Here is a 27,675-nt window from a genome sequence, read left to right as displayed (position 1 = left end):
GCTTCCGTGGGGCAGGCTCAGAGGACACTGGAAGCCCGAGGTGCCACTGAGGAATGCATGACTGATCGCCAAAGAGTTATTAATTATGCAGGGTGCAGAGAACAAAGCAACTCAGTGAACATTGGCTCCGGGGCAGAAAGGACGGGGGGTTTCCTTCCCTTCTGGATATGCCAGTAGGTTTATCACCGTTACTGTCTTGTCAAGGAATGTCTTACCAGAAGGCCAGATTTGCTTTTATGTTCAGGTTAGGAAAAATTCCAGCTAACTCTCAAACAAGGCATCAAATTCATTGGTTCACTTTCTTTGGGAAAAGAGCAGGGGGGCTGGAATAAAAATACTCAGAACAATATCCTAACACAGATGCCTTAGGAAAGAAAGTGTCAGAATGTATTCAGGATTTTTAAAAATCGCAAATCTTCGTAACAAACTGCACTGCATTCCTATGTTACTGTATTAAACCGATTTGAACAAGGAAAAAATTAGGTTTAAACCTTTCAGAATAAAATTCTATTTACCTTCAGAGAGAATTAAGAGAAAAATGTGTTCTTAGAATTTTTTCTGTAGCAGAGAATAGAAGTATTTCAAGTATTGTGTGTCTATACTGGAGTCTGAAACACGTTGGAATGATTTGATTTTTATTAAAATATACAATGTACTTGTATATTTATGCAGGGAGTCTTGAGGTGACAGTATTTTCTTGCATCAAAGAAATTATACAATTGCTGCAGAGACTAAACTCTTACTTGCCCAAGAGCTGTTAAATATATTTTTCTACCCACCCTCTACTCCATGGACACAGAGCTCCCTTTCACGTGAAGGGCATGGGCTGTCTTCCATTTCTGCTGATTCTTTTTGTTCCAGTTAATTCCTAGCTATCTAAGAAGGAATTTCACAGATAGAATGATTTGTAGTTGGAAAGAAAAAGGCAGTTGTTACAACTGCGGGAATGGTAAAAGGCAGGCAGATCATTTTAAGTTGATGTGCAAGTGGGCTGTAAATTAGAATTTAGGTGAATTAAAAGTTTGAAGTTTGATTCATATTTTACATCGAAAGCCACAAAGTTTTGGAAGTTTAGGGTTAATACAACAACCTAAACCCAATGGAGAGAACTGCTCTCTAGAAATAAGTTTGTTACAATTTAAAACGATAAAAGAAATAGTTTTTCTTCAATATCCCCATCCATGTTCCTGTTAATTCTTTCAACATTTGTTGAAGAATATGTGATGAGGTATTTTGTTATGGGAGAATTCAGAGGTGTATATGGCATTGCCCTGTGTTTCCGAGAACCTTGCTTGTTCTGGAGAAGAGATACATACTGTATACCTATACAAATACAGTGTGGTCAGTATGTCCTATCATCAGTGGTTTGGAAAGATTTTGAGAAGGAAGAGAGGCGATTGTTGAGAGCAGAGGATGTCGTAACTCTTAGATGAAAGAGAAAAAAACTAAACAAGCAAACAAAAACCCTGGGAGTTACCTAGTATAAATTCGATAACAACTGTATGATAAATACCTCTCAAGAGCTTATTAAAATGTATGTTTTCAGATGTCAGAGATTATGATTCTCTGGTTCTGGAGTGGTTCCCAGTTATCTGTATTTTCATCAAATATGCTTATATATTATGCTCCAAGACGTTCTCGCATTGAATTAGGGGGAAGAAATTTCTCTAAACTATAAACTGAGCAGGATACAGAGAGTTTTACTAAAGATGTTGGGGAAATATTTTTTATATTCAAACTAGGATGAATATTTTATGGAACAGATTGGAGACTCTGCTTTTGTATTTTATAGCTAACATGCCCATGCGTTCTCTATTTTTCAGGACTGCAGAAAAGAGTGGGACTTACTTTTAGATGGATAGATTTCAGATTTTTTTTCAAATTATTCCAATGAGAATTTTATTTTACTTTTTTATGATTTCAGTTTGTAGTACTTGCCTTTATTGTACCGACTTTTCTAAGCTGTAGATCAAAGCCTATCAATTCTGTCAATTGTCAGTGTTTGTTCCCCGTGGAACTAGGATACATGACCACCTGCCATCTTTTCTGGGTCAACACTAGCTTGTCTGGTAATTCACGGGTGGCCAAGGGCCAGCAGGGAGGCACCATTCCGGACAACGTATTCTTCTGTTGTTGGTTGTGATGGGTGTCATGAGACAATGTCAGTAAAACAAGACAGTTCCAGCCATCAAGAAGTGTTCTTTCTTTCTCCTCACTCTGTTTTTTTAACATGTAATTTTAATTTTTGTCAGAGTTACACTTGCACATAGCTTTGAAAGGCGACTCTTTTTCTTAAGCTAGTTACAGACATAGCAGTTGCCCCCTGCTGCCCCCTTCCCCTGCCCCGACTGTTGTCCTTTGGTGGCAGGTACTTCTGGTTCTTTTAACTGATGCTCTTAGAATTGACCTTCAGACCTTCAGGTCAAAGGCTTTTGTCGCTCCTTCTGGCTTCTTTGGTTTTAAGAATCGTCTGTGGACGTCATTGACGTCACGCTCTGGGAGGTGAGACCTTCACTCTTTTTCACCGTCCTGCCTTCACAGGCCCCTTCCCATCCATCCCCCCGTCCTCCGTTAGATCCTAATTATATCAAGATCCAAATGCACCCCGTGCATCCTGGTGGCCACGCCGCCATTTCTCACAGCTGAGCCATGAAGTATGCCGTGACTACATTTCCTTTCCTGCCCTCTGTTTTGTTTTATTCTCCCTGGAGCTGTGTCATTTTGCGCTGTGCTGAGCTTTCTGTATATTTATCACTGATTCATCCCCCAATCATTCCTCAGATTGTGTGAATCTCCTCTCAGTGCACTCAGATGCATTAGGGTTCCTAATCATTTCATCTTTGGGAAGAAACCCCTGCAGAAACAGTCGGTCTCCTTCCCTCTGGGCTGGTTGCCCTTCACCTGCTGCACAGCCATCATCCTTGGGGTCCCCCTCCATCCCCGCCCTGAGCATCCCCTTTGCGGTTGTCTTGAATTAGATCCCTTGTTTGTACCATCGTTTGTCTTCCTCTCTCTTAGTTTACTTCCTTATTTGGGAAGGCAGTAAAACCCCCATGACGTTACTGAGAAAAAGGAGTATCACAGAGAAAGATTTTGTGACCTCGCGTAACTGAAGATGCCTTGATCTAACCCTCAAACTTGAATTCTTAGCGCAGTCTAGAATGTGAGTTGGCCCCTTCGAAGCTGACTGGACATTGTGTGCATGTGATTGGCTTGCTGATTAGGGTGTTTACTGCCATGTGAGTAAAGGCGGGTCAGTCCCCTGAAAAGCCCCCGATTCTCCTCGCCTCTCAGCTGAGGGTGTGATCCTGGCTCCCAGCTCTGCGGACTCAGAGCTGAGAGCCAACAGCGTTAAGTATAAAGGTTTTTATTCCGCCTCCTCCTCACACCACGTTCAGAATAACATCGCTGCCCCCTTCTCTGCTTGGCTTCCCCAGGCCATAAATGCTCAGTTTTATCCTGTTCAGGGTGCAAGTCCGAGCAGGGACTATGTCCCTCTCTGCCCCAGCGGGGAAGTGGTTCTGGGGTGTCTGACGGCTTCACGATCTCCAGCCCGTCCCGCTATGTGCCACCTCCCCGTCGTGACCACGTCCACAGGTACCTGACGCCCCCATGCCAGAGCCTTTGCGTGGTTCTGCTGTGTCAGTCAGGTTGCTTCTCGGCTTTGTCTCCTGCAGGTCCCCCGATGCAAGGACGACACATCCACCTGCGTGTTGCTTTCAGAATGTTACCGCAGTCGGCTCCTTTCCAGTTTTCTTTGGCCTTAACAATTATGCATTTAAAAAATACCTTTAGAACAGAGCTAAAATCACCATCTTTTCATTTTTTTCTTTTATTTATATAGCAATGTCCTTATTAAAGACTAAGGTGTTATTTGCTTAAGAAAATATTCAGAAACTCTGCACGCTATGGAAGACACACTGTGTGCCAGGTGCCATGCCCTGTAACTGGTTTTCAGGAATTGTTACCAAACACAAGTGTTTGGGCCCAATGCACAGTGAGACAAAACAAACCAAAACATTGGTGTTTGGAGCAGAGAAAAGTTTATCGCAGGGCCATGCGAGGAGACGGGTGGCTGGTGCCCAAAAGTCCCCGAACTCCCCCAAGGGCTTCAGCAAAGCATTTTAAAGGCCAGGTCAGGGAGGGGCGTGGTTGGTTGTTGCGGACTTATTGGTGGCGGCATCCTTTGTCCTTGCAGCTGTGCATGTAGGTCAGGTCATGATGTTTCTATAAACCTCCAACAAGATGAATGATATTCTCTGTTCTGCAACTTTTTGTCTCAGATGAATGAAAAGTGTTATGCCCTTAAAGGTCAGAGCCTTGAGAATGGGCTGTCCTGTATATTTCAGGCTGTAGGCAACATTCTTAACTTGTAGCAAAAACAACAAAACACAAAGATTAAAGTGAAAGAAACAGATCCAATATGGAGTCAGATATCTTCTTCCCTATTACAGAATGACTCTCGGTTATCCCCCCAGGCCAGATAAAATAAGCCCACATAGAAGTCACTTTGCATGATTATGCTAATATTACGTTTACCTTTTTAAAGTTGGACAGGCAGAGAGGACTTGTTCAGCTATTTACCTTTTCCTGAACTATGTTTCAGTATTAGTGTCCTGTCTAGTAGTAACCAGTAGGACACCAACCATGATTCATTCTTTTTCTTTTTTTAATTGGAATATAATTGCTTTACAATGTTGTGTTAGTTTCTGCTGTACAATGAAGTGAATCAGCTATATATATACACATATCCCCTCCCTCGTGGACCTCCCTCCCACCATCCCACCCATCTAGGTCACCACAGAGCACCGAGCTGATCTCCCTGTGCTATACAGCAGGTTCCCACTAGCTGTCGATTTTACACATGGTAGTGTACATATGTCAATCCTAATTGCCCAATTCGTCCTAAATAGACATTTCTCCAAAGAACACGTACAGATGGCCAAGAGGCACATGAAAAGGTACTCCACATCACTAATCATTAGAGAAATGCAAATCAAAACTACAATGAGATATCACCTCACACCGGTCAGAATGGCCATCATCAAAAAATCTACAAACAATAAATGCTGGAGAGGGTGTGGAGAAAAGGGAACCCTCTTGCACTGTTGGTGGGAATGTAAACTGATACAGCCATTATGGAGAACAGTGTGGAGGTTCCTTAAAAAACTAAAAATAGAACTACCATGTGACCCAGCAATCCCACTACTGGGCATATACCCTGAGAAAACCGTAATTCAAAAGGACACGTTCATTGCAGCACTATTTACAATAGCCAGGATATGGAAGCAACCTAAGTGTCCAACGAGAGATGAATGGACAAAGAAGACGTGATTCATTCTGAAGACGTGATTCATTCTTTAGACGTGTCAGTTTTAACCAAACAGCTCATAGGACCCATACATTTGAGGAAATGCTATCCTTAAGAAGAGTCTTCAAATATTCACTTATTTGAGTTACGCTGTTAAAGTATTTGAATGCTTCAAACATTAAACCCAGAACTTTAAAGTTCTTACCTATTCCTTTAACTAAGAGGACATACTTGTATTGTTATTTATTTAAGATTACTTTAAAACCACATGAACCTGATTTTATATATCATATAACCTTCAATTTTTACATCCTCTGACAGTCTTAGAACAAAACTAAAGGGTCAGTGTGATTAGTGTTATGTACTTCTGAAGAGGTCGATTTTTTTTTGTTTTTAATTGCAGTATAGTTGATTTACAATGTCGTGCTAGTTTCAGGTGTACAGCGCAGTGATTCAGTTATACGTGTGTGTGTATTCTTTTTCGGATGCTTTTCCCTTATTCTTATAAAATATCAAGTGTAGTTCCCTGTGCAGAAGTTAATTTTTGAAAGTCAAGTATATTTTAAACATATTTTGGAAAGGAGGTTCTCAAGGATGTCATCTTGGAAGAAGTTGAATCAGGCAGAAGAGAATGAACACATGTTGACGGCTTGATGGGCGCTTTTATGTCATTGAATCCCCATACTGTGGTATTACCGCCATTTTACAGATTATGACTCAGAGAAGTGAGGATGTTAAGTAGGGTTTTCCTCACTCTAGTTAAAGCCAGGCTGCTTCTGCGCTGGTTTGGGAAATATATTAGGAAGATCACTGAGGAGGGAAGAGCAAATGTTTTCCTGTTTAAACACCTAAGTTGTATTCCTGCTGATTACGATGTCATGGCTTGTTTAGGAACTTTGAGAAGCTGGTGACCTAAATTAGAATTTGCCAATATTGTAAAAATGATAGTGGTAATCAATATTGAGGGTTATTGTACTTTCTCCACACAGATACCTTTAAAATGCAAGCAAGACATATAAGCTCCTTTAAAAGTCACTTTCAAAGTAAAGGCAATGTTACAAAGAAAAAAGGTGAAAATGCCTATGGAGTTAATAATTTCACTTATCCATCAAATTCAATTGCTATTGAAAAATTACAGTTGCCTGTAAGTACCCTAGCAATCTTTTCAGCTCCAAGGAATTTTTCAGAATTTCATCATGAAGGAAACTTTGAAGGCTAAAATTGATACAAAGAAATAGGAAAATGAAGTTGGAAAACAACCATAACAAGGTGAACGAGACTCCACTGAAAGTCTCCTATGAAGCACCTACTCAGTGAATCCCACTGAAATAAAAAAGACCCAGAGCATTTTTAGTTTGAAATTTTGCAGTTTGTGCACAGTGTCTGAAATATAGCAGACATTTGATAAGATTTTAAATGAATGGAAGAGGAAACGCTCACGTAAGCACTAGTATGCATAGGGAATGCCATTTCGCAGCTGTTTGCGGGGTGGTTACTTGAAGGCCACCAAAGGCCCGGTGAACAGAGAGGAAATTCAGGGACCTAAATGTCTTGGTGTCTTGGCCCCAGAAGAGAGGTCCTGCATCTGGCTAGGTGTTTCCACTTTAGAGAAGTGAGTCCGTTTTTAAATGATAATGGAAAAGAATATGAAGAAGAATGAATATATGTGCATAACTGAATCACTTTGCTGTACAACAGGAATTAACACAACATTGTAAATCAGCTATACTTCAATAAGATAAATTGAAGTACACACTGTACACACCGCTATATTTAAAATGGGACCTACTGTATAGCACGGGGAGCTCTGCTCAATATTCTGTAATCACCTAAATGAGAAAATAATTTGAAAAAGAATAGATACATATATATGTATGACTGAATCACTTTGCTGTACACCTGAAACTAACACAACATTGTTAATCAACTAGACTCCAATATAACATAAAAAGTTTTTTAAAAAGTAAGTCAGCTTTTGTTTTAGTGTGAGTAAAACTAACACTATTTACTTTACTTTAGTGGAAGTAAAACTTCCTCTATTATGGAAATACCTGCCTCGTACCTTTCCCTGTATTTCTCCACTGCAGGTAGTTATTCAGAAGCTGGATTAAGGCTGTCATCTGCCTTAAAATACTATGTGAATTATTTTAAGTACTCCCAAAGCAGGTTTGCTTAAGAAAGCTAAGATGTCTATTAAAAACTTTTCTTTTTTTCCTCTGGAAGAATAATAGAAAAGGCATTGAAGTGGCAATTATCTTAAGACTCTAAAATAAAATCTGAGATAGGAATAGGAAGTAAGCTTGGATAGCTCCAGGTCAGCCTGTGCAAGTGTCTTAATACCGTCTCTGAAATTGTGCTTTTAAATTTCACAGGGTCGCTAAAGAGGAAATGCCTTTTTCCAGAAGAATAACATTCTGATACAGCTTGAAAAAAAAGGCATTTTCCCGCCGGGTATAAGTTAATGAAATAGCATTAAGTATAATTAGTCGTTTTAGGAGAAGACATGTGAAATACACAGAATTGTTCCAGAAACAGAAAGACACTGCATGCCAAAACTTGACTTGCAGTGCTCGAGTGAGGCAATGTGAAAATATATGACACGTCTTTTGGATGAGATTCTTTAGAAGTCATCTCAAACATTCTGACAGAAATATTTTCCTTTCTTTTTGGAAGATGATGAGTGATGCTTTGTGGTATTCTAATCCCATTACTGGTAAAAGTAATACAAAGAACTCCCGAATCCACCCAGGCCTGCAGTGTTTTGTTTTAAAGTCGGGGGGTCCCTTTCAGACCTGGTCTTCTGCAGGGAGCTGACTTTGCCCTGAATTTCATGTTTGCATGCCACTTAGTCACCTCGTGGAACTCCAAAAAAGTTTTGTATTTTGTGACTCGATGTCAAGAAGGGTACGTTTGCCTAAGTCTATAATGGTGATGATACTGATTGAGAATTGTGCGTTCCTACTGGGTATTTAAATTGGTCTCCCCAAATCTTGAGATCATGCTTTTCGTTTATCCTCAGGTGACGTTTTCTCTTCCGATAGAGTTCCTTGTTACATAAAAAGCCTTCACTGTTGCCCCTGGCTTGCCATAAATGGCATAAATGGTGTGGCATCATTCCACGCTGGAGCAGTTTAAGGAAATGTAACTCTTTGAAAGCACCGTCTTGGACCTTCCGTTGGGGCCCTCATGCGTCTGGTTTTCACTTCTTTATATTGTGAGGTGCGGCAATTTAGCTTAAGTAAAAGGGTTCACTCATTTGACTTGAAGGTAAATGGAATCTTGTATTTTAACTGTAATTTTGTATCAAGCTGATTTAAAAAACTCCAGTCTACTGACATGAATAATCGTAGTACGAACCATTTCTGTAACATCTGCTACTGTATTGGATCCTTGATATATGTCATCTCGTTTCTTTTTTTTGGCTGCGCACCATAGCTTGAGGGATCTTAGTTCCCCAACCAGGGAAGGAAGCCAGGCCCCGGCAGTGAAAGCACGGAGTCCTAACCACTGGACCGCCAGGGAATTCCCTCACTTATTCTTTATAATAACTATGGGAAATGATTCCCATTTCAACTGTGAGGAAGCATGCCCAGAAAGAATGCAGCTTGCCTAAGGCTCAGAGCAAATAAACAGGAAAAAATGATAGTCAAACCATGAATTTCAACCATAGTACGTGATATCCCCTAATCAACGTTTGCTCAGTAAGAACTTTTTTAACATTTTATTTTGAGATAATTGTACATTGACATTCATCTGTAAGAAAGGTCCTGTACACCCTTCACCTGGTTTTCCCCAAGGGTGGCTTCGTGCATGACGGTACATGGAACAATGTCACAACTTAGCAAGTGACACTGTTACAGCCCACCGACCTCAAGAAGGAATTTTTGACTGAAAATACACAACACCGTAGTAGGTATTACGTGAAAGTGCTATATGAAAAGACTTTTAGAAATAAAAGCTAAAAGGGCATTTGATTAATAGACAGTTTTAAAAATGGCTCAATCAAGAAAGAGCACATATTTTTGTATCACGAAATGGCTTCAGAACGTCAGCTTCGGTCGTGAGAAGAATTTCTGTTCTGAACTAGGTGATCTTATGATCTTCATCTGAAACTCTGTAGTGTGGTGCAGAACCGTTTTTGCAGCATTGTAGAGTGGAACATCTATCATAGATTAAAGCTTATAAAATCAAAAGTAATACCACAAATCACCCCTCTGGATGTGGGATTCAGAGTGAACGTATGAAACGTAAATAGTCACTATAAATAAATCCATGAATAAGGGTCTGCTGCCTCTGAGACAGAGATTAATGAAGTTTTAGGATGCTGAGAGCTCAAGATATAATCTATAGCTTTAAACTGATGTCAAGATTCAGAACTGATTGCTTTAAAAGCCCTTCATCTCTCCAGAAGAGATTGATGACTTCAGTGCTACTAGGTCTCTTCTCATGCGAAATCTGTATAATGCGGTTCCAACAGGTATGGTATGTGGGAGTATTTACATAGTAAATGTAACTGTACAATAAGTAAAAGTTAAACTATTACGAAAGCAAGATATAGTAACATGTGATATTTTCCAGGTATTTTTAAATTTTAGAATTCTGTGGAATGCAGCTCCTGAATGCACTGGGGGCTCGTCCATTAGTTGAGCTCAGAAGGAGAGTCCTAACAATGATACATATATTCTGTAAGCATTTAATTTTCTAAATTTTTAAAAATTTATTTTATTGAAGTATAGTTGATTTACAATGTTCTGTTAATTTCTGGTGTACAGCAAAGTAATTCAGTTATACATATAGATATGTAGATATAGATATATAACTTCTTCATATTCTTTTTCCTATTCTTTTCCATGACGGTTTATCACAGGACATTGAATATAGTTCCCTGTGCTATACAGTAGGACCTTGCTGTTTATCCTGTAAGCATTTAATTTTAATTTCACTACTTTTTATTTAAGCCAAGACCTTTTATTTAAGTAGGGATATGCTACTTGGAAACTTGTTGTATTTCTTTCAAAAATCATAGCTGTAATGCCTTAATATTGACTTTCAGTTTGTATGTCTTTAAGTAAAAAATGAGAAGTCAAAGGTAGCTTTCAATGCAATCTAAGTGCAGAATTCCACTAAGCTGTTGTGTGGTTTTTCCCTCCTAAATGTTCGTTTTCTCTCTCATACCTACTTGAATAGCAACTTTGTATAGTAACTCATTTTGGATGGAATCCTTCCCAATTACCTAAGTTTGCAAAGAGACAACTGCTCTGTTTGATTGGGTTACATAATATTTAAATAAGGAGCATTACAGTAACAGGTACTACTGATAGAAGTAGTTTGGGGAACAATACAGCTGTCTCTTGGTAGGTGTAGAATCCAACTGGAAAGAGCAGAAAGGATGCCAGGAGCGTTCATTTAGTTGTGGACGTCATCGGTCGGCGTGCTTTGCGTGACAGGAAAGCTACCTAAACCAGGAGGCCAGTTGAGTGAAGGTCAGTTACGATAAGGACTCTCATCCTTTGTTCAGTTTGGATATTGACACTGCCTGATAGCGTGTCATTGGGAAATTGTAAAGTAAATGAGTGTGGCCAGTAGAAATGTAGGTGGTAACTGTGTCTTCGTATGGCTGTCAGAGTGGGAACAACACGCCTGGCACAAATTAGACATTTAACGCATTTTTATTCTCTTCCGTAATTTTTCCTGTGATTTAGCTTTGCTGTTTTTCAAGCTGCAGAGAAGAGCATGGCATCTGGAAGTTACTTAGTTTGAAGGAGTGAGTTTCCGACTAGTGAGATATCCTCTATAGAGAACTCCCGACGAAGATTTAGGAAGAGATGTTTTTATCTTACTGAAAACGTAAAAGAGCTTATGAAAAATATTAGATATTTACCAAAGTAAAGGGGGATCAGGCTTTCCTTTTCCTCCCTCCCTCTTTCCTTCCTTTTTCTTTCTTACTGTCTTTTTCTTTCCTTCTTTTTCTTTCTTTCTTTCCTTCCTTCCTTCCTTCTTTTTCTTTCTTTCTTTCTTTCTTTCTTTCTTTCTTTCTTTCTTTCTTTCTTTCCTTCCTTCCTTCTTTCTTTCTTTCTTTCTCTCTCTCTTTCTTCCTTCCTTCCTTTCTTTTCCTTCCTTCCTTTCTTTCTTTCTTTCTTTCTTTCTTTCTTTCTTTCTTTCTTTCTTTCTTTCTTTCTCTCTTTCTCTCTTTCCCTCTTTCTCTCTTTCTTTCCTCTTCCTAAATGCTCCTTATCCTAAACAACTGCTTGACTTTTGTTATTTTCAAAGTTAGTATTTCAGAATTTTGTCTATACTTTCTCACCCTTTCCTCACTTGGGAAAATGCCATTTTGTTGTTGTTGTTGTTGTTTCGTTTTGTTTTTCAACTCTTCTGTAAGTTAACCCGACTTTTTGGCCTTCCATTTCTTTTTTTTAAAGAATGCTAGTTAAATGTACTAAATCAGTTTCACAACCCACTAAACACGTCACAACTTGAGTTGGAGAAATCTGGCCTCGATTGTAAAAGATGCATCATTTGTAGATGGAAGAGTAGGGCTTTGGACCATTTTACTCACTTTCCTGGGAAAGTACCATATTATGCTAAAATATGTAAGAATTCATTCTTAAAATCCCCAAAATTGATGTTAAAGAACGCTTTCCATGATCCCCTGCAAAACGTACCATGGATTTTGGGAAACGGAGACTCAAGGTCTTTCATCAGTGTTGACCCGTTGAAAAGTTACTCCTTTGGGAGATTGTGCTTGATGGTGACTTCTCAGAATTGTACTGACACCTGAGTGACGATAGGAACTATGGATTGAATGCCTGCCTGTAGTCTACGGTATTTAAATGCACAGCGTGTTTGCGACGATGCACTATTGGTTTAGTTTGCTTCCGCGCTTGGCTTTTGAAGAGCTCATCCATCTTCAAGTGCAGGAATTTAGGGTTCACTTAGCAGTTTCTGAATCAGCAGTCTGGGGCCCACCTGCCCCCTGCGACTGTTTGGTGCCGACGGGAAGGACATGGCTTCTTGCACATGCTGCAGTTCTCTGTGAGTTTTCAGTGACACCAGAGCAGAGGCTGGAGCTGGGATGGGAAGCTGTCTCAGGGCCGACTCATGAAGATGGGGCTTGAATTAGTTCTCTGTGCTGTCCACGGTCCAACTGGAAACGCAGATGAAAGGTTTTGGAAAGCACCGTTTTTCATGGTTTAGACAGGTCTCTGGGCTTCCTGAGCTGTGCACATGACATGAAATGGGGCCTTTCATGGTATTTACTCTCTGTGTATTAATGACACTTCTGCTTGAAGATAAAGCGCTTTTGGTAAAAATAACTTGTCACTCAGTTGAGACATTTTGCTTGGAAGATGCTTTAGTTTCAAAATATTTCTCTGCTCATGTGTGCTCTTCTGTTTCCCTGCTCATCTGAGTTTTTCTAATTTTGATGTGTTGGTTTTTGTTTTTAAATCTTCTGCTCTGTGGTTTTTACCTTTGTCTTGCATCTGTGTAAGGTGACTGTTACTAACATCTTTTATTACTTTTAGAACAATGTCTTATGTAATGCTAAATAATTAAAGCAAAATATTTTGCATGGAGTATGACTTTTAGGTCTTAATTCAATTCCAAATTGTCTCAAGCATCCCACAACATTGCCATTTTATTCTTACTCTGAGTAAGTTGTATTCCTAACAATGGTGTTTTTCTTTATATATTTGGATTATGGCTCCAATGAAATCTGTATTTTTTCAATCTTTTATCCATATCTAAATCATACAGATATTAATATTTACTGAATCATTTTCCTATCAATGCTCTACTTTTGAGAACATTAAAAATTTCAGTCTCTTGTCACATTTGTTTTAAGTATGGGCAAAGATGCTAGACTTTTTTTCTTGACCCTTGGGATTGAGAGGAAATATTTACAGATGTTAACCATGGTGAAACTGCTTTTCACATACCCCTTTTGATCTCTATGAATAATAAACGGGAGGGTTTCATTAGGCGTATCAAAGTTTCCAGGCCTTCCTAGAATAGATTTGAAAGTTGATGGCCAAATGGAGATTAGGCTTTCAGGCCCAAGACAGACAGGGTATTACATTGTTGCTACCGTAGCTATATGTACCACGTAGTGAATGCACATTTTTAATATGTTTTAAGACTTGCCTTTGTATTACATCTGTGTAAAGTTACTGCTACTAACATACTTTACTACTTTTAGAACAATTCTGTTGGGCATTACATAATAGTTAATAATTAAAGCTAAATAATTAATACGTAAACCTTTGTTTTTAAGATTTATTTAACTGCTATAAAATCTTTGTTGGCACTGCTTTGTATTTAATGGATTTTCCCCCAGTCAACATGTGAGTCAATTCTTTAGAACTCAAGCCTTATTTTAACTAACCCTTACTTATTAGGTCATTTTGTTTCGTTTTTCACATTATTTCCTGTTTTGCTTTTTGCTTTCCTAAAGCTGTTGTTACTATACTCTTGATAAAAAAGAAAATTCATTTTCGAGGCCTCTTGGCTTGGATGTTTTAAAGGCACGTCAAACTCAATGTGGTCATTTTTAAATTTCAAAGTTCCTTATAAATGTTTTGTTGATCTAAAACAAATAGATTTTTTCTTCCTGTGGGGCTAGGCTAGTTGTAGGGCATGAGACTTCCTTAGTTCTGCAGCAAAAATGGATGTATTTGGGATGACCAAAGAATTGCAACTGGGGTTCTGCAACCTTGGCAAGGCACACGCAGGTCCCTGCACAGCAAGGAGAGTAGACCTCTTTTAAAGAGGGGACAGGAAGCTGGGAGGGCTGTAGTAAGCCCAGAGACCATTGGACGAGCCGAGAGTTCCGAAGTGTCTTGGCTTTTCATTGGCTGAGCTCTTGCCAGGCGAGCCGGGGAGTCCTCTTCTTTTTGCTGGGCTAGGCTAGTCATAGGGCATGAGACTTCCTTCTTCCGGCCTTGTGACTCGATTTTAATTGAGGTTTCTTTTTTTTTTTTTTTAACATCTTTATTGGAGTATAATTGCTTTACAACAGTGTGTTAGTTTCTGTTTTATAACAAAGTGAATCAGTTATACATATACATATGTTCCCATATCTCTTCCCTCTTGCATCTCTCTTCCTCCCACCCTCCCTATCCCACCTCTCTAGGTGGTCACAAAGCACCGAGCTGATCTCCCTGTGCTATGCGGTTGCTTCCCACTAGCTATCTATTTTACGTTTGGTAGTGTATATATGTCCATGCCACTCTCTCACTTTGTCACAGCTTACCCTTCCCCCTCCCCATGTCCTCAAGTCCATTCTCTAGTAGGTCTGTGTCTTTATTCCCATCTTGCCACTAGGGTCTTCATGACCTTTTTTTTTTTTCCTTAGAGTCCATATATGTGTGTTAGCATACTGTATTTGTTTTTCTCTTTCTGACTTACTTCACTCTGTATGACAGACTCTAACTCCATCCACCTCACTACAAATAATTCCATTTCGTTTCTTTTTATGGCTCAGTAATATTCCATTGTATATATGTGCCACATCTTCTTTATCCATTCATCCGATGATGGACACTTAGGTTGCTTCCATGTCCTGGCTATTGTAAATAGAGCTGCAATGAACATTTTGGTACATGACTCTTTTTGAATTATGGTTTTCTCTCTTCCTTAAAAAACTAAAAATAGAACTACCATAGGACCCAGCAATCCCACTACTGGGCATATACCGTGAGGTTTCTGTTTATTAATTTTTATGGTATCACAAATTGAATGTAAACCATAATAATTCTACTTTTTTTTTTTTTTTGCAGGGATCACTACAGTTCATCTAAATGCCTTGCCCTGCACAACTGTCTTAGTCGCTATTGTAGTCTCTCTTCCTAGCAGGGTACCTGGCTCATAGAAAGCACTCCAAAATGTTAAGCGGATGAATGAGTGATAAATATCATCTTTCATGGGTGTTCTGGTGGCAGGAAGGTGTTCCCATGATAGCCAGTAGCAGCGTCGTGAGTAGCACTGGCTGGAAGGATGCCAGCCTCTGTATTCTGTTGCAAATAAAGCAAGTCCTGCAGCGTGAAGCCAGGGAGGCATAGCCCTGGGCGCATTAAGAATGCTGATCCTGGGAAAAACCTTGGTGGTTTGCCCAAGAAATCACTGTCACTTTCAAGGTGTGAGACTGATGCTTACGTAGGAACTAAAGTTTAAAAGCGAGACAGGAAAAAAGATTCAGGCTATATGAAATAATATAAAAATGTCCAAGTTCCTACCCTGTTAATTAACTGAATTGCTCATTTCTTAGTAAAGCACCATGGTATCTATACGGAGGTTAATATCATGTAAGTTTCCAGTCACACAATACTTTTACATGCATTAACATGTTTAACACAGGTAGCTGTGATTTTTAAAATCTCAATGAATAATTGGTGCAAATTCCTGTGCTTACTTCTTGAACTTAGTATTTTTATTTAGAAAGTTTGGGGTGGGTAGGATTTGCAGGACACAAAGCAATGGCTCCTGGTGGCCGACTTAGGGCAAAGATTCTTTGTATTATTAATATTTGAATATTTTTAGTCTAACCAAGTTCATAGAGTTTCAAACTTGGAAGACCCCTATATATTAATTTTGCATGACTTCCATCTGGTTCAAAAATTTTTTGTTTCCCAAACAAAATGACTTTGTGACTTTGACGCAAAACTTATGAATTCATTGTCTTTTAAGCTGTTGAGGCCACTCTGCTTTTAAACAGTATTGTTTTTAGAAATTTCTTTTTTATATTAAGCAAAATTCTTTGTTCTCTTAACTCTCTCTTACTGGTCCTAATCTTTCCTTTGAAACTGCATGCAATAATTTTATGACTTTCTCCATCACTAGTAATGCATAATCACCTGTTAGCTTATGAAATATACTTATGCACATTATCTGATTTGCGCTTCAAAACAACCCAGTAAATTAGGTAGCTGATGTATTATTATTATCCCTGGCACATAGACAAATACTCTAAAACACAGAGAAAATAAATAATTTGCTAATGATCACACCCACAAATAATACAGGGTGGATCCAGGTCCATGCCTAGATTTTTGGATTCAAAATTCCATGTTCTTTCCATGATGCTGTGTTGCCTCAAAATATCTTTTCCAGTCTTAAGTGATGTCTCCTATATTCACTGCTCCAGATGCTATAAAGCCTCAGCTTCTTCAGTTCCTCTGTTTTGTTAGTCATGCCTCAAGTGACCTAATTTTCAGTGAGAAAAACGTCAGTGGTTCTAGATGGTGTGCGTGTGTGTGTACTTATGTCCATGAAGAGCTTGCAAAAAGCCCACAGCCTTCTGGTGATTGTAATGTATTTTGTACTCATAACCAACCTTTGTACCCCCATCCCATGTAGATACTTTTGGTTTCTCTGAGTCTCTTGTCTTACGTAAAATTTTATATAAATATTTTTAAACGCCTATGTGTACATCATTGTGAAGAAGTATGGGCCTTACCCTTATTTTGTACATTACTCTTTAGTGAAATCAGAAAAACTTCTTTTCTGGACTGCTGTTTAAGATTCCTACATTTTTCTGTCTGCACTCTGTGTTGGGTTAGAGGGAAAACCTCACATCTGACCGACTTCATCCAGCTTGGCTAGCACGGGAAATCAGTGCTTTCAGGTGGCAGTAGTGCACTCAGTAAAACCCAAGTATTTCCAAAGTTCTCTGAGAAACTGCTTCACTCAGTTTCTGGATACAGGATTATGCCATGCTCTGAATATCAAAGAAAGAGGTTAGCCCAGCGTCAACAAATATATAATTCTATACTTTCAACCCCAGAACAAAACTAACCACTTCCTAGCCTGTGAGTTGCAGTAGCACAAGCTGAAACGACAGCTGATCAGCGCATCTAAACCACAGGTTTGCTGGGACCACTGTATAATTATTTCCATATATTCTGCATAAAATCATCAGAAGCAGGAAAGCATTTCCACATCAGTGACTAGGAAAGACATTTAGAAAGATAAATCGTTTTAAAGTAACCATTTGTGAAACACAGGAAAAAAAAAAGTGGCATCGTGTTCACTGCATGAATATTCATGTGATCAGACTTAAGTGAAAGTCTTTAAAGCTGATTTATCTCAAATTATACTGCTTATGTTCAAAGTTTCAAGCTCGCCATGAAGTTAATACTTTTAACCAGATACCCTTCTTTGAAGTGAATTGGTTAGAAAATGATTAAAATTAGAAATTGAATTTCAGCATTTTTTCACATTGAATAAGAGGTAACGTTGAATTCACAGTGATGACTAAATTAGCCAGATGCTTAATTCAATTAAGGAGTCTGGGCCTGGCTGAGCTTCTGATACTGAAATGTATGTTTTCATAAAAACTTCTTGTATCAGTTTGTCTTTAAAAATCTCTAAAATAGATAAGCTTCGACTCTTTGTTGAATCTTAGTCAAGTTCTTAAAGGGCCTCAGCGACAGCATTCTGAAGCTCAGGGCACCTGGGACGGGGCAGTGATTCTGGACCCGTGATGTTCTTCCCTGAGTTAACCGTTTCTTTGTGTCCTCTCTGCTCAGTGTTTGCTCCGGGCTGGTCTCCCCCCGTATCAGCCCAGTGTGTGCCTACTTTGACCCCTTACTGGTGACTTTTGGCAAATGCACCTGACGTAAGAAAGCTCTGGAAACACCCAACCACAAGATCATGCCCCACGCCCTTCATGGAGTCCAGGAAGGAAACCCTGTTGTCATTCTGACTGATGGTGCTTTTATTTTATTTTATTTTAATATTCTATTGAAGTATAGTTAATTCACAATGTTTTGTTAATTTCTGCTGTACAGCAAAGTGCTTCAGCTATACGTGTATATATTTTTTTCATATTCTTTTCTATTATGGTTTATCACAGGATATTGAATGTAGTTTCCTGTGCTCTACAGTAGGACCTTGGTGGTCATCCATCCTATATATACTAGTCTGCATCTGCGAATTCCCGACTCCCACTCCATCCCTCCCCCATCCTCCTCCCCCTTGGCAACCACAAGTCTGTTCTCTGTGTCTGTGAGTCTGTTTCTGTTTCGCAGATAAGTTCATTTGTGTCATATTTTAGGTTCCACATACGAGTGATGTCATGTGGTATTTGTCTTTCTCTTTCTGAGTGACTTCACTCAGTACGATAATCTCTGCATTTAGGTTAGATTCACACATTTCTCTTGTGTTGCTGGGCAATCGTTCTACACCTTCTTTGTCCGTCCTGCGTCCCACTCTCCACGACTCCACTGGACAGTATCTTCTTTTAAAAGCTTGAGCATCTTTCCCTCTGTCCTCGCTCTCAGGAGATGCTTTTGCTTCCTGTTTCACGAGGAGAATACCAGCAATCACGAGCTCTCATCGTGCCCTTTACCCACCTGGCCCTCCTTCCTGCAGCCTGGGGGGGACCTTGGGGAGCCCGTGCCGGCCTGACCCCTCCCTCTCGTCTTCGTCTTCTCGGGGGGCTCCCGCACCCCCCTTTCTCTCTTGCACCATCTTAATGTTTTTGACCTTTTATTGGCCCACGTCCCTCAGCACACAAGTAGGCTGTTATTTCTCCTATATTAGAAAGCAGTCCTTCTCCCGATCCCACGTCCCCCTGCCACTCCCAATCCTGTCGTCTGCGCTCCGGTCAGCAGCTCCTCTCAACTACCTTTGTGTTTGCCGTCTCTGTGTTTATTCTCTGCTAAACCCACCCTCCTCAAGCTTTTCACCCCGCCCTCTACCAAAATCACACCTGAAACGTCTCCAAAGAACGCACGCAGTCGTCCCTCAGGGTCCAGGGCGATTTCTTCCAGGACCCCCTCGGGGACCAAAATCTGAGGGTGCTGGAGTGCCCCATATAAAATGCTGTCGTACAGGCATTGCTAAATCGAGTGTCCGATTCTCTGATCAGTCCTGTCATCAGTGTTGGACACAGCTGATCCTTTATCTTTTCCCGCTGAACACTTTTTTCTCCTGCTTTCTAGCGCGTTAACACCCGTTCCAGTTTCCTCCTAACTCAGTTCCCTGTACTGCTTCCTCCTTCCTCCTTGGACATGGAATTATGGGAGTATCCCTAGGGTCATGCCCTTTCTTTAATCAGGAACTCTCTATCCAGGCTTGGAAGCTATGATACTTACCTCTTCCTCATCAAAACTCACTCATTCGGCAAGCTCAGCCCATCGCGTGGCTTTTCATACAATCCGGAAGCCATTGGCTCCAAAATGTAAACATCCAGCCCCTGTGTCTCAGCTAAAACCCTTTTTTGTACATCCCCGTGCCTCCTTAACGTTTCCATTTGGATTTCACTGGCATTACCTGCTAAGTGCCTTCCTGAAGTCTGCTTTCAGCACAGCAGTGGGTATGACCCTTTTCAAACATATTCAAATAATAACACGCCTTTGCTTGAAACTCCAACTAGGGCTGCCCAAATTAGCGAATAAAAATAATTGAATGAGTATATGTATTATCTTAATTGCATAATTAAGATGCTCTTAATTGTGGATGCATCTAATTTTTATAGAGTAAAAGTGTTAGCTTTTACTAACACTTTTACATGTTTTAGTCCCTCAGTCCTCTCTCTGAAGTCAGCTGAAACAATGAGGATTTTTAGGGAGCAAGGTAGGGGTGAAGGGTGTAAAGATGGTTCCAGAGCACAGGATGCTTATAGCAAAGGACGGCAGAGCAGAGGGGCAGGGTAAGGACAAGACAAAGAAAACAATGTGGGAGGATATCTATACATTTACCTTGAACTTTAATAAACTCAACTGTGACTTGGCCTCTCCTGAGTAGTCTAGAAATTCTAGTGCAGAAATCTACTGGTTGTTTTAGTAACCCCGTTAGTTGACTCTGGTTGGAAGAGTTTTACCTTCTTTATCCGTGTGATTGTTGCACTTTTTAGAATCACACTCTCAACCACTCTCACTTACAGACAAAACTGTCCAGTAACCCCCTTCCTGCTCCCGTTCAGGACGATAAATGCATCCAGGAGGTACCCTGCTTATCAGGGTGATGACCGGAGAGTCTACTTTTTTTTAAGGATTCTTTCTATTTATTTCTTTCTTTACTTGGCTGCGTCGGATCTTAGTTGTGGCATGTGGGATCTTTCATTGCGGCATGCGGGCTCCAGAATGTGCGAGCTCAGTAGTTGCAGCGCACGGGCTTAGTTGCCCCGCGGCATGTGGGATCTTAGTTCCCTGATCAGGGATCGAACCCGCACCCCCTGCATTGGAAGGCGGATTCTTAACCACTGGATCACCAGGGAAGTCCCCAGAGAGTCTACTTTTAGATGTTTATTAATCTTAAATTAGGGAGCAACGAAGGAGATCTCAGGCTGCCTGTTCTCTCTCAGCCTACGTGTGATGTCAATTGTTGTTTGCTTTATAGTTTAGCTCACAGGGGCAATCTTATCCCTATGCTGTTAGAGCCCATTTCTACATTGTTCTATGTACACTGAAAAGTACTGGCAGTATGACGGACCGTTGGTCATACATACAGTATAATCCCATTTTTAACAGTCTTCCGTTGATGAACATTGAAGTTTTTATTTCATTTTAATTTTACTCTTCTCTAATCATATTGCTCCAAAAAAAATCCTTGAATTGTACCTCTGATTATTTCCTTAGGATAAATTTCTGAATATAAACTTACAAGATCTTAGAAAATACCATCAAATTGTCCTTCAGAGATGCTGTGACATTTTACTCTGTTTCCCTGTGGTTTATGGGAAGGATATTCTTGCCCTCTCTCTACCTGCAGTGGATATGAATTCTTCTGTCTTCAAGTTGCTCTTCTTCATTAGGCCTCTTGTACTCTGATTGGAAATACACACAGATTTCTCCCCGTATTCTATTAAGCCCTCTTCTAATCAACCTTCCCGTAAATCCACTATTCTTTCTCCTTCTTTTTTCTCACTGTCCAACTGAATCCAGTCCTCCTCACTTCCTGCATCGATGCCCCTTTCCCTGGAAGGCCCTCTCTCTTCCTTACCTACTTCAGTGAAAGGTCAGTAAATGCAAGGACACAGAAGGCCACCTATTTAGTGACTACAGTGGCCTCTTAACATCCCTCTCCTTGGCCTTCCACCACTTTAATGTTGCCCATCTCACTTGTCAAATCTCTCTTCCCTCGCTGCAGAACCACTGGCGCCTCAGGGCCCCTTCAGCCCCTGTGACTCCTGTATCCTGGGAACCAGTGCCAGCTCCCCCGCCTCAGCGTCACAGCTCAGTGCTGGGAAATCCCGATGTGCTCCCCTTGATCGTCTTCTCATTTTTCTTGCACTCTTAGTCCATGGCTGTAACCAACATATACCTGTGAATAACTGTCAGTTTCCATCGATGGCCAGTCCTGCATATGTGATGTCGGGGCGGGGGGGGTGGTGGCCGTGTCCACACCCCACCACTCCTCGCCGTCAAATGCCCCAACCTGAACGCTTTCTTTCTTCCATCCTCACCTGTTTAGTGCACCCTGGAGAGGTACGTCATGGGCAGCCCACTCTCCGAAGCTGGAAGCACTTGAGGTCATGCAGGACCCTTTCCCCGCTTTCCCTCTTCTCCATCAGCTACCCGATCTCGGTCTGTCTCTCCACCCTCCACCACCTGCTCTCCCGCCCGATGGCAACACCTCTGCTGCCCTTCCTCTTCCTTTTAACCCAACACCTTTCTGTTTCCCAGTTCAGGTTCTTCGTAAATATCCGAAGTGCCCCTCCTTCTCATCTAAGTGCTTTCTTGTTCTCTAAGCTCTAGGTTAACTTTCATCTCTTCTTTGTAGTCTCCCCTGATTTGTTCAGGCAGAGTCAATTGCTCTCTCGGCACTTAGTTTTTAAACGCTGCTGCAGTCCTTACCCACGAGCGTAGGTTTGCCCATCAGAAGCTCAGTGGCTGTTCGTCTCCATCACTTCCTGCAAGCACCTAAGTCGTCCAGTTTGCAGAATTATGTTACTTTCATCTGCCCCTGTTTTCAAAGCCATGTCTTGCTTATATCAACAGAAGGAAAAGACATCTCAGGTGTATTGGGGGATGATGGTAGCAACTTTTCACAAAATTTTTTTTTTTCGCCTTGTGTGATTTTTTTTTTGACCTGCCCAGAATGCTGACCACGTGACACAATTTCATTTTAGTGCAGTGACCAGCGCTAAAGAACATGATGAAAGAACATATAACTGCTTATACTTTTATTTTTTGGAGATGGTGGGATGTGTGGACAGTCATTGAAGACTTTGTAGCGTAATAGGAATGTCACGGAGCGATTAAAATTACGAAAGACAATGACTTCACACTCCATAAAATAATTGTTCTTCATGTTCCTCCATGGCTGACATGAACACTGCATGCTGACTAGTTACTTTATAGAAGTTTGTTTTAATACAATGCCGTACAGTGTAGTTAAGATACAGTTACACAGTGGGCCTGACTAGTGAAATCCTGTGCTTTTGGTGAGGTTTCTATTTGTCTCATTTCCTTTAAAGACTTTTTAGGCAAGGACTATGAATTCAGAAAACTGAAAACTAGAGATGTTAGTTATGAACATTATTATGGTTTTTTTTTTAAGTTTCTCAGCATAGAGTTTTTCATGGCCATGGAAATACCTAGACTTGCATTTACCGAACTTGTTGTTCTAAAATGCCCATTTCACTCCCCAGAACAGCTACTGGATATAAATCTGTTTTAGGAGAGAAAGAAGTTTGAACAAGGGGCTTCCCTGTGGTGCAGGGAGAGCTGTGTCAGTGTTATAGGAATGTTGGGCGGGGTATCAATGAACATGGACTAAATAGCTAATGTCACTCCATACAGCACAAAAGAACATAAATCAGGAACTAAATTTTATAATTATTGATTTGTTGATTGACTGATTGATTTTTGGCTGCATTGGGTCTTCGTTGCTGCATGCAGGCTTTCTCTAGTTGTGGCGAGCGGGGGCTACTCTTCCTTGCGGTGCGCGGACTTCTCACTGTGGTGGCTTCTCTTTTTGTGGAGCACGGGCTCTAGGTGCCCGGGCTTCAGTAGTTGTGGCACACAGGCTCAGTAGCTGTGGCTCGTGGGCTCTAGAGCGCAGGCTCAGTAGTTGTGGTGCACAGGCTTCGTTTTTCTGCAGCATGTGGGATCTTCCCGGACCAGGGCTTGAACCCGTGTCCCCTGCATTGGCAGGCGGATTCTTAACCACTGTGCCACCAGGGAAGTCCCCAGGAACTAAACTTTTAAAGATAATTGTTTATCTTGAGTAAAACTGACATAGTGGGGATGATGAAATGTACAGTTAAAAATGTGTATGATAATTCCTAAGTCTGTACAAGGCTTAATTGTTTATTAACATTTTTAGTGATACTGTTTTACTTAATTCTTAAACAATTTTCTGAGGTAGGTAGTATCATCCCTGCTTGAAACATTGATCCCTACAGAGAAACACATAAATGAAGTGTTCATTGTGTAATTTATGCAAATGCTCCATTTTCTTCGGCCGGTGGGTATGGCTCCCCTACTTTGAAGAAGAGACCATCTTTTCCATCATCTGCTTTCTGCAGGAGGGCTGGGGAGTGCCTTCCACCCGATGGAAGGAAGGATGCCAGGGGAGGGGAGGGGAGGAGCAGATTTCAGGAGGCGTAAGGAGTGTACAGAGGTTCATGGAATCTGTACAGACCTCTCCCGTTGGGCTCCACTGTGAGTAATCTATAGCATCTTTCAAACAAGGCTGTTTTGCAAAAGTATAATGTTTAAAAGCAGATATATATATTTCTGGAAAAGTAAAACTTAAAAATTAGTGTTTTTACTATACCCTACGGACCATCTGGCGTAGAACTGTGTAAATTCAGTCAACAAAGGGAAAGACAAAAGAAAACAGAGAGGCCAGCTAGAAGGCTATTGCAGGTGGTGGCTTGGATGATAGGATGGTAGCAGTGGAAGTGGTGAAAAGCGCTCAGATCCTCTTCGGGGTGTCCCGAGACCAAGTTCAGTGTTGGCAGCAATGTCCCAACACCAGCTGGGGGAACCACCTTCCACTCAACTCAGACCCCTCAGGGTAACAGAGCTCAGTCCTACAAGACTGCTTCCCTCCCAGCCTCAGAGACCAGGCACAAGCCCCGGCTGTTACCTGGGCTTCTGACCCACCAGCTACAAATGGGAGGTTCCAACAATCCCCTCCGATTCCGGCTGACAGTCATGAATCCAGGTTGTTACCTGTGCTCTGACCCATGGCCCCCTCCTCAGATTCCATTAATTTGCTGGAATGGCTCAGAGAACTCAGAGAAGTATTTTACTTACCAGATTATCAGCTTATTATAAAAGGATATCCCTCAGAACAGGCAGATGGATGTGCAGGGTGGGATATGGGGAAAGGGCTCCAGGCTTCTGTGCCCCATCCAGGCACGACTCTCCCCAAATCTCCACGTGTTCACCAACCCAGAAGCTCTCTGAACCCCGTCCTTTTGGGTTTTCATGGAGGCTTCATTACATAGGCTTGATTGGTCAAATCATTGGCCATTGGCATTAGATTCACCCACCTGCTCCTCTTGCCTCCTTGAAGGGGCATGGCGGGTGGGGGGGGGAATACGGGGGCAGAAGGGGTGACCAGAGACTTGAAAGTTCAAACCCTTCTCACCTGGTTGGTTCTCCTGGCAAACAGCCCCCATCCTTAGGTGCGGCCAAGAGTCATCTCATTAACACCACAAAAGACACCCTTATTGCTCTCATCACTTCGGCAATTCCAAGGATTTTAGGAACTCTGAAGAAACAGGATGAAGACCAAATCCATATTTCTTACTGTAAATCAGATGATCACAGATTCTAACCCTAGTCTGGTGGTAGAGCCGAGATAAGGTGGGGTGCGGGGTGAAGGCACAGGAGAGGAGTGAAGAACAACTCCACACGATGGGGTCCATCTACTGAGGAAGCACAGGGTACAGGTTACAGAGAGGAGGATGGTGGTAGTGTGTAAGTTGGAGGGAGTGCCTCGAAACTCTGAGGTCACTAAAGGAAGGAACGCAGACAGAAGATAGATGAGGTCCAAGCTTGGACAGACTGGAGGTGGGGTGGACCCAGCAAGCACGGCTAAGGAGAAGCATCTCTCCAAGTGGGAAGCAAGTCTGCAGAGCCTGGTGTCGTCATGGAGACAGAAAATGGACTCTTAGATTCAGCCTTGAGGGGTGGGGTGTCACCGGGGACCTTCATACTTTACGTACACACTGATTATTTCCATTAGATTATCTCATTTTTCCCCTCAAAGTAACTTTCTGAGGGATTTTTTATTACTACGCCCAGTTTCAGCTACTAGTTCATACTCATTATATTGGCAGGCCATTTTAAAATAAATAACTTGGGGCTTCCCTGGTGGCGCAGTGGTTGAGAATCTGCCTGCCGGTGCAGGAGACATGGGTTTGAGCCCTGGTCTGGGAAGATCCCACATGCAGCGGAGCAACTGGGCCCGTGAGCCACAACTACTGAGCCTGCGCGTCTGGAGTCTGTGCTCCGCAACAAGAGAGGCCGCGACAGTGAGAGGCCTGCGCACCGCGATGAAGAGTGGCCCCCGCTTGCCACAACTAGAGAAAGCCCTCGCACAGAAACGAAGACCCAACACAGCCAAAAGTAAATAAATAAATTTATAAAAATTAAAATAAATAACTTATACTATTGTTTCTTGCCCAAAATAGTCTTCCACCCATATAAAATCTGAATGAGGTTGAGGGTATTACCTGACTATTAAGCTTATTGAACAGATAATTGAAAATATCAACCAATACAGGCGCCATTTCTCAGCTAGATCCCCACAAAGCATTCCGAAAATTTCCCTTAATGGCTGTTAAATGATGCATTGAATAAATATGGAGCTGCAAGAGAAATTTCTGTAAGAAAGAGCCTTAAGGATTACGGTTTGAGGTGCACATTAATTCTAGTGTTTCGGGGAAGGCGTGTTTTTCTTCTAACAGTTCTTAGCTCACCTTCTCTTTCCTGTGAAGTGCCTTCCTGTGGGTCCTTTCTTGAGCACTGAAACCAAGCAAATCCGCAAGCATTCAATATAACAAGATTAGGGGAAAAGTCGCGTGGTGCTTTGTCGTCAAACGCTAGTAGCTGTAGATGTTGTCTCAGCTTTTTAGGGCCTGTCACATTTTTTGATTCAGAGGAATCCTTTTAAAAATCTCAGTAGGAAAGAACCCTTCATTTTGGCTTCGCCCGCAGATGCCATTGTGGAAAAAGTCCTCGGTGCCGTGTTATTTAGTTGCCCCATGGAATCCTAGCTTTCAGTCTGGATCATTACTGCTAATTCACAGTTTTACCTAGGAAGTGGAAAACTCTGTGTGTTGACTCTGATTCACCAGCCCGCAGTCAGCTGTCTCGGGAAAGCGCTGGTTTCCAGGAGACCTCCCACCCTTTAACTGGGGTGACCTCAGACCAGGAACTTTAGGTGGGGAGGAGTTGGGGTAATGGTGCTGTAATTTGTAAGTCTAGTCAGATGGCAGCGGTTCTCAAGTTTCGCACCGATAGGAACACTGGGCCGGTAAGAGTCTCATCCACTAATTTAGTAAGAAACTGTGCTTATAACATAACCACTCGGCTTTTTTTTTTTTTGAAATTTTAACAAAGCTAGCCATCTCTTTTCCCATATTTGGGCCCAGACAGAACACAGCTGCTACTCAGGGTTTGCCTGAAACCCTGAAACTCCGGGAAGCTCAGCTTCAGTTTTGAGCCTTGACGTGACAGCTTTTAAGTGCTGGAGGGTAAACATGGTTCCCTTTTCAGCCTGGACGGTCAGTCGCTGGGATCAGCTGTGTAGACAAATCAAGGTTTATTCCATTGCCATGCTCTCTGAGTAAGCGCTGCTCAGTGTTGAGACACGACATGAATACACTTGGCCACTTTCCCTAGGATTTCTCACTTAAATATATAATCTGCCTCACCCACACAGTATTAAAACATCTGTTCTGGAGTAGGAATGCAAGCATCTGATTTTCTTTGCTGGCTTTAAAATCATTTAAAAACATAACCCAGATAACTTTTTGGACAGATTCAGATAAGAGCAGGGGGAAAGGAGGAAGAAGGGTGTTTAAATGAATTGTTCCAGAGCATTCTCGTGTCTTTGCGGCACTGCCCGTCAGACGTTCCTGGCAGAAATTTTTGTCTGCAGGCCCCGTCTGCTTCTTAAGCTCTTTAAAAGGCAGCCCTATATTCAATATATCAGCTTGACATGGTGTAACGGAGACTGGAGACACCTTTCAAAGTGATGTAAAGCAAGGCTGCGAGGCTGAACTTTTCTTTTTTCTTCTCTTCCCACACCTGGATGATTACTTTGTTGTTCTTTTGTTTTTAGTAACTACAACAGTAAAACCTAATCCGCATTCCTAACCCTTCTGTTAGGTATGAATGAAGTGAAGCCCCCTTATCAGTTTGAAATGTCCTGTGTGCCTTGGCTAGGAAAGCTGCAGC

At 41.4% G+C, this 27,675-nt stretch overlaps 1 protein-coding gene and 1 long non-coding RNA gene across 6 annotated transcripts in view; both read left to right on the top strand.

Annotated features, from left to right (window-relative positions):
• PDGFC (platelet derived growth factor C) overlaps window positions 1–27,675 on the top strand; it is a gene marked incomplete at its 5' end in the record, with an annotated part of 219,348 nt that overhangs the window by 171,053 nt on the left and 20,620 nt on the right. The window lies entirely within an intron of this gene.
• Window positions 159–25,860, top strand: LOC309628369. Its single transcript, XR_014244459.1, has 2 exons — window positions 159–10,230; window positions 15,088–25,860. It is a non-coding gene; the product is annotated as an uncharacterized lncRNA (long non-coding RNA).

Source organism: Balaenoptera borealis (genome assembly GCF_965194805.1).
Source record: "Balaenoptera borealis genome assembly, chromosome: 4".
Classification (NCBI taxonomy): domain Eukaryota; kingdom Metazoa; phylum Chordata; class Mammalia; order Artiodactyla; family Balaenopteridae; genus Balaenoptera; species Balaenoptera borealis.
The sequence above is the reverse complement of the archived record's forward strand: the minus strand, read 5'-3'. Positions and strand labels throughout refer to the sequence as shown.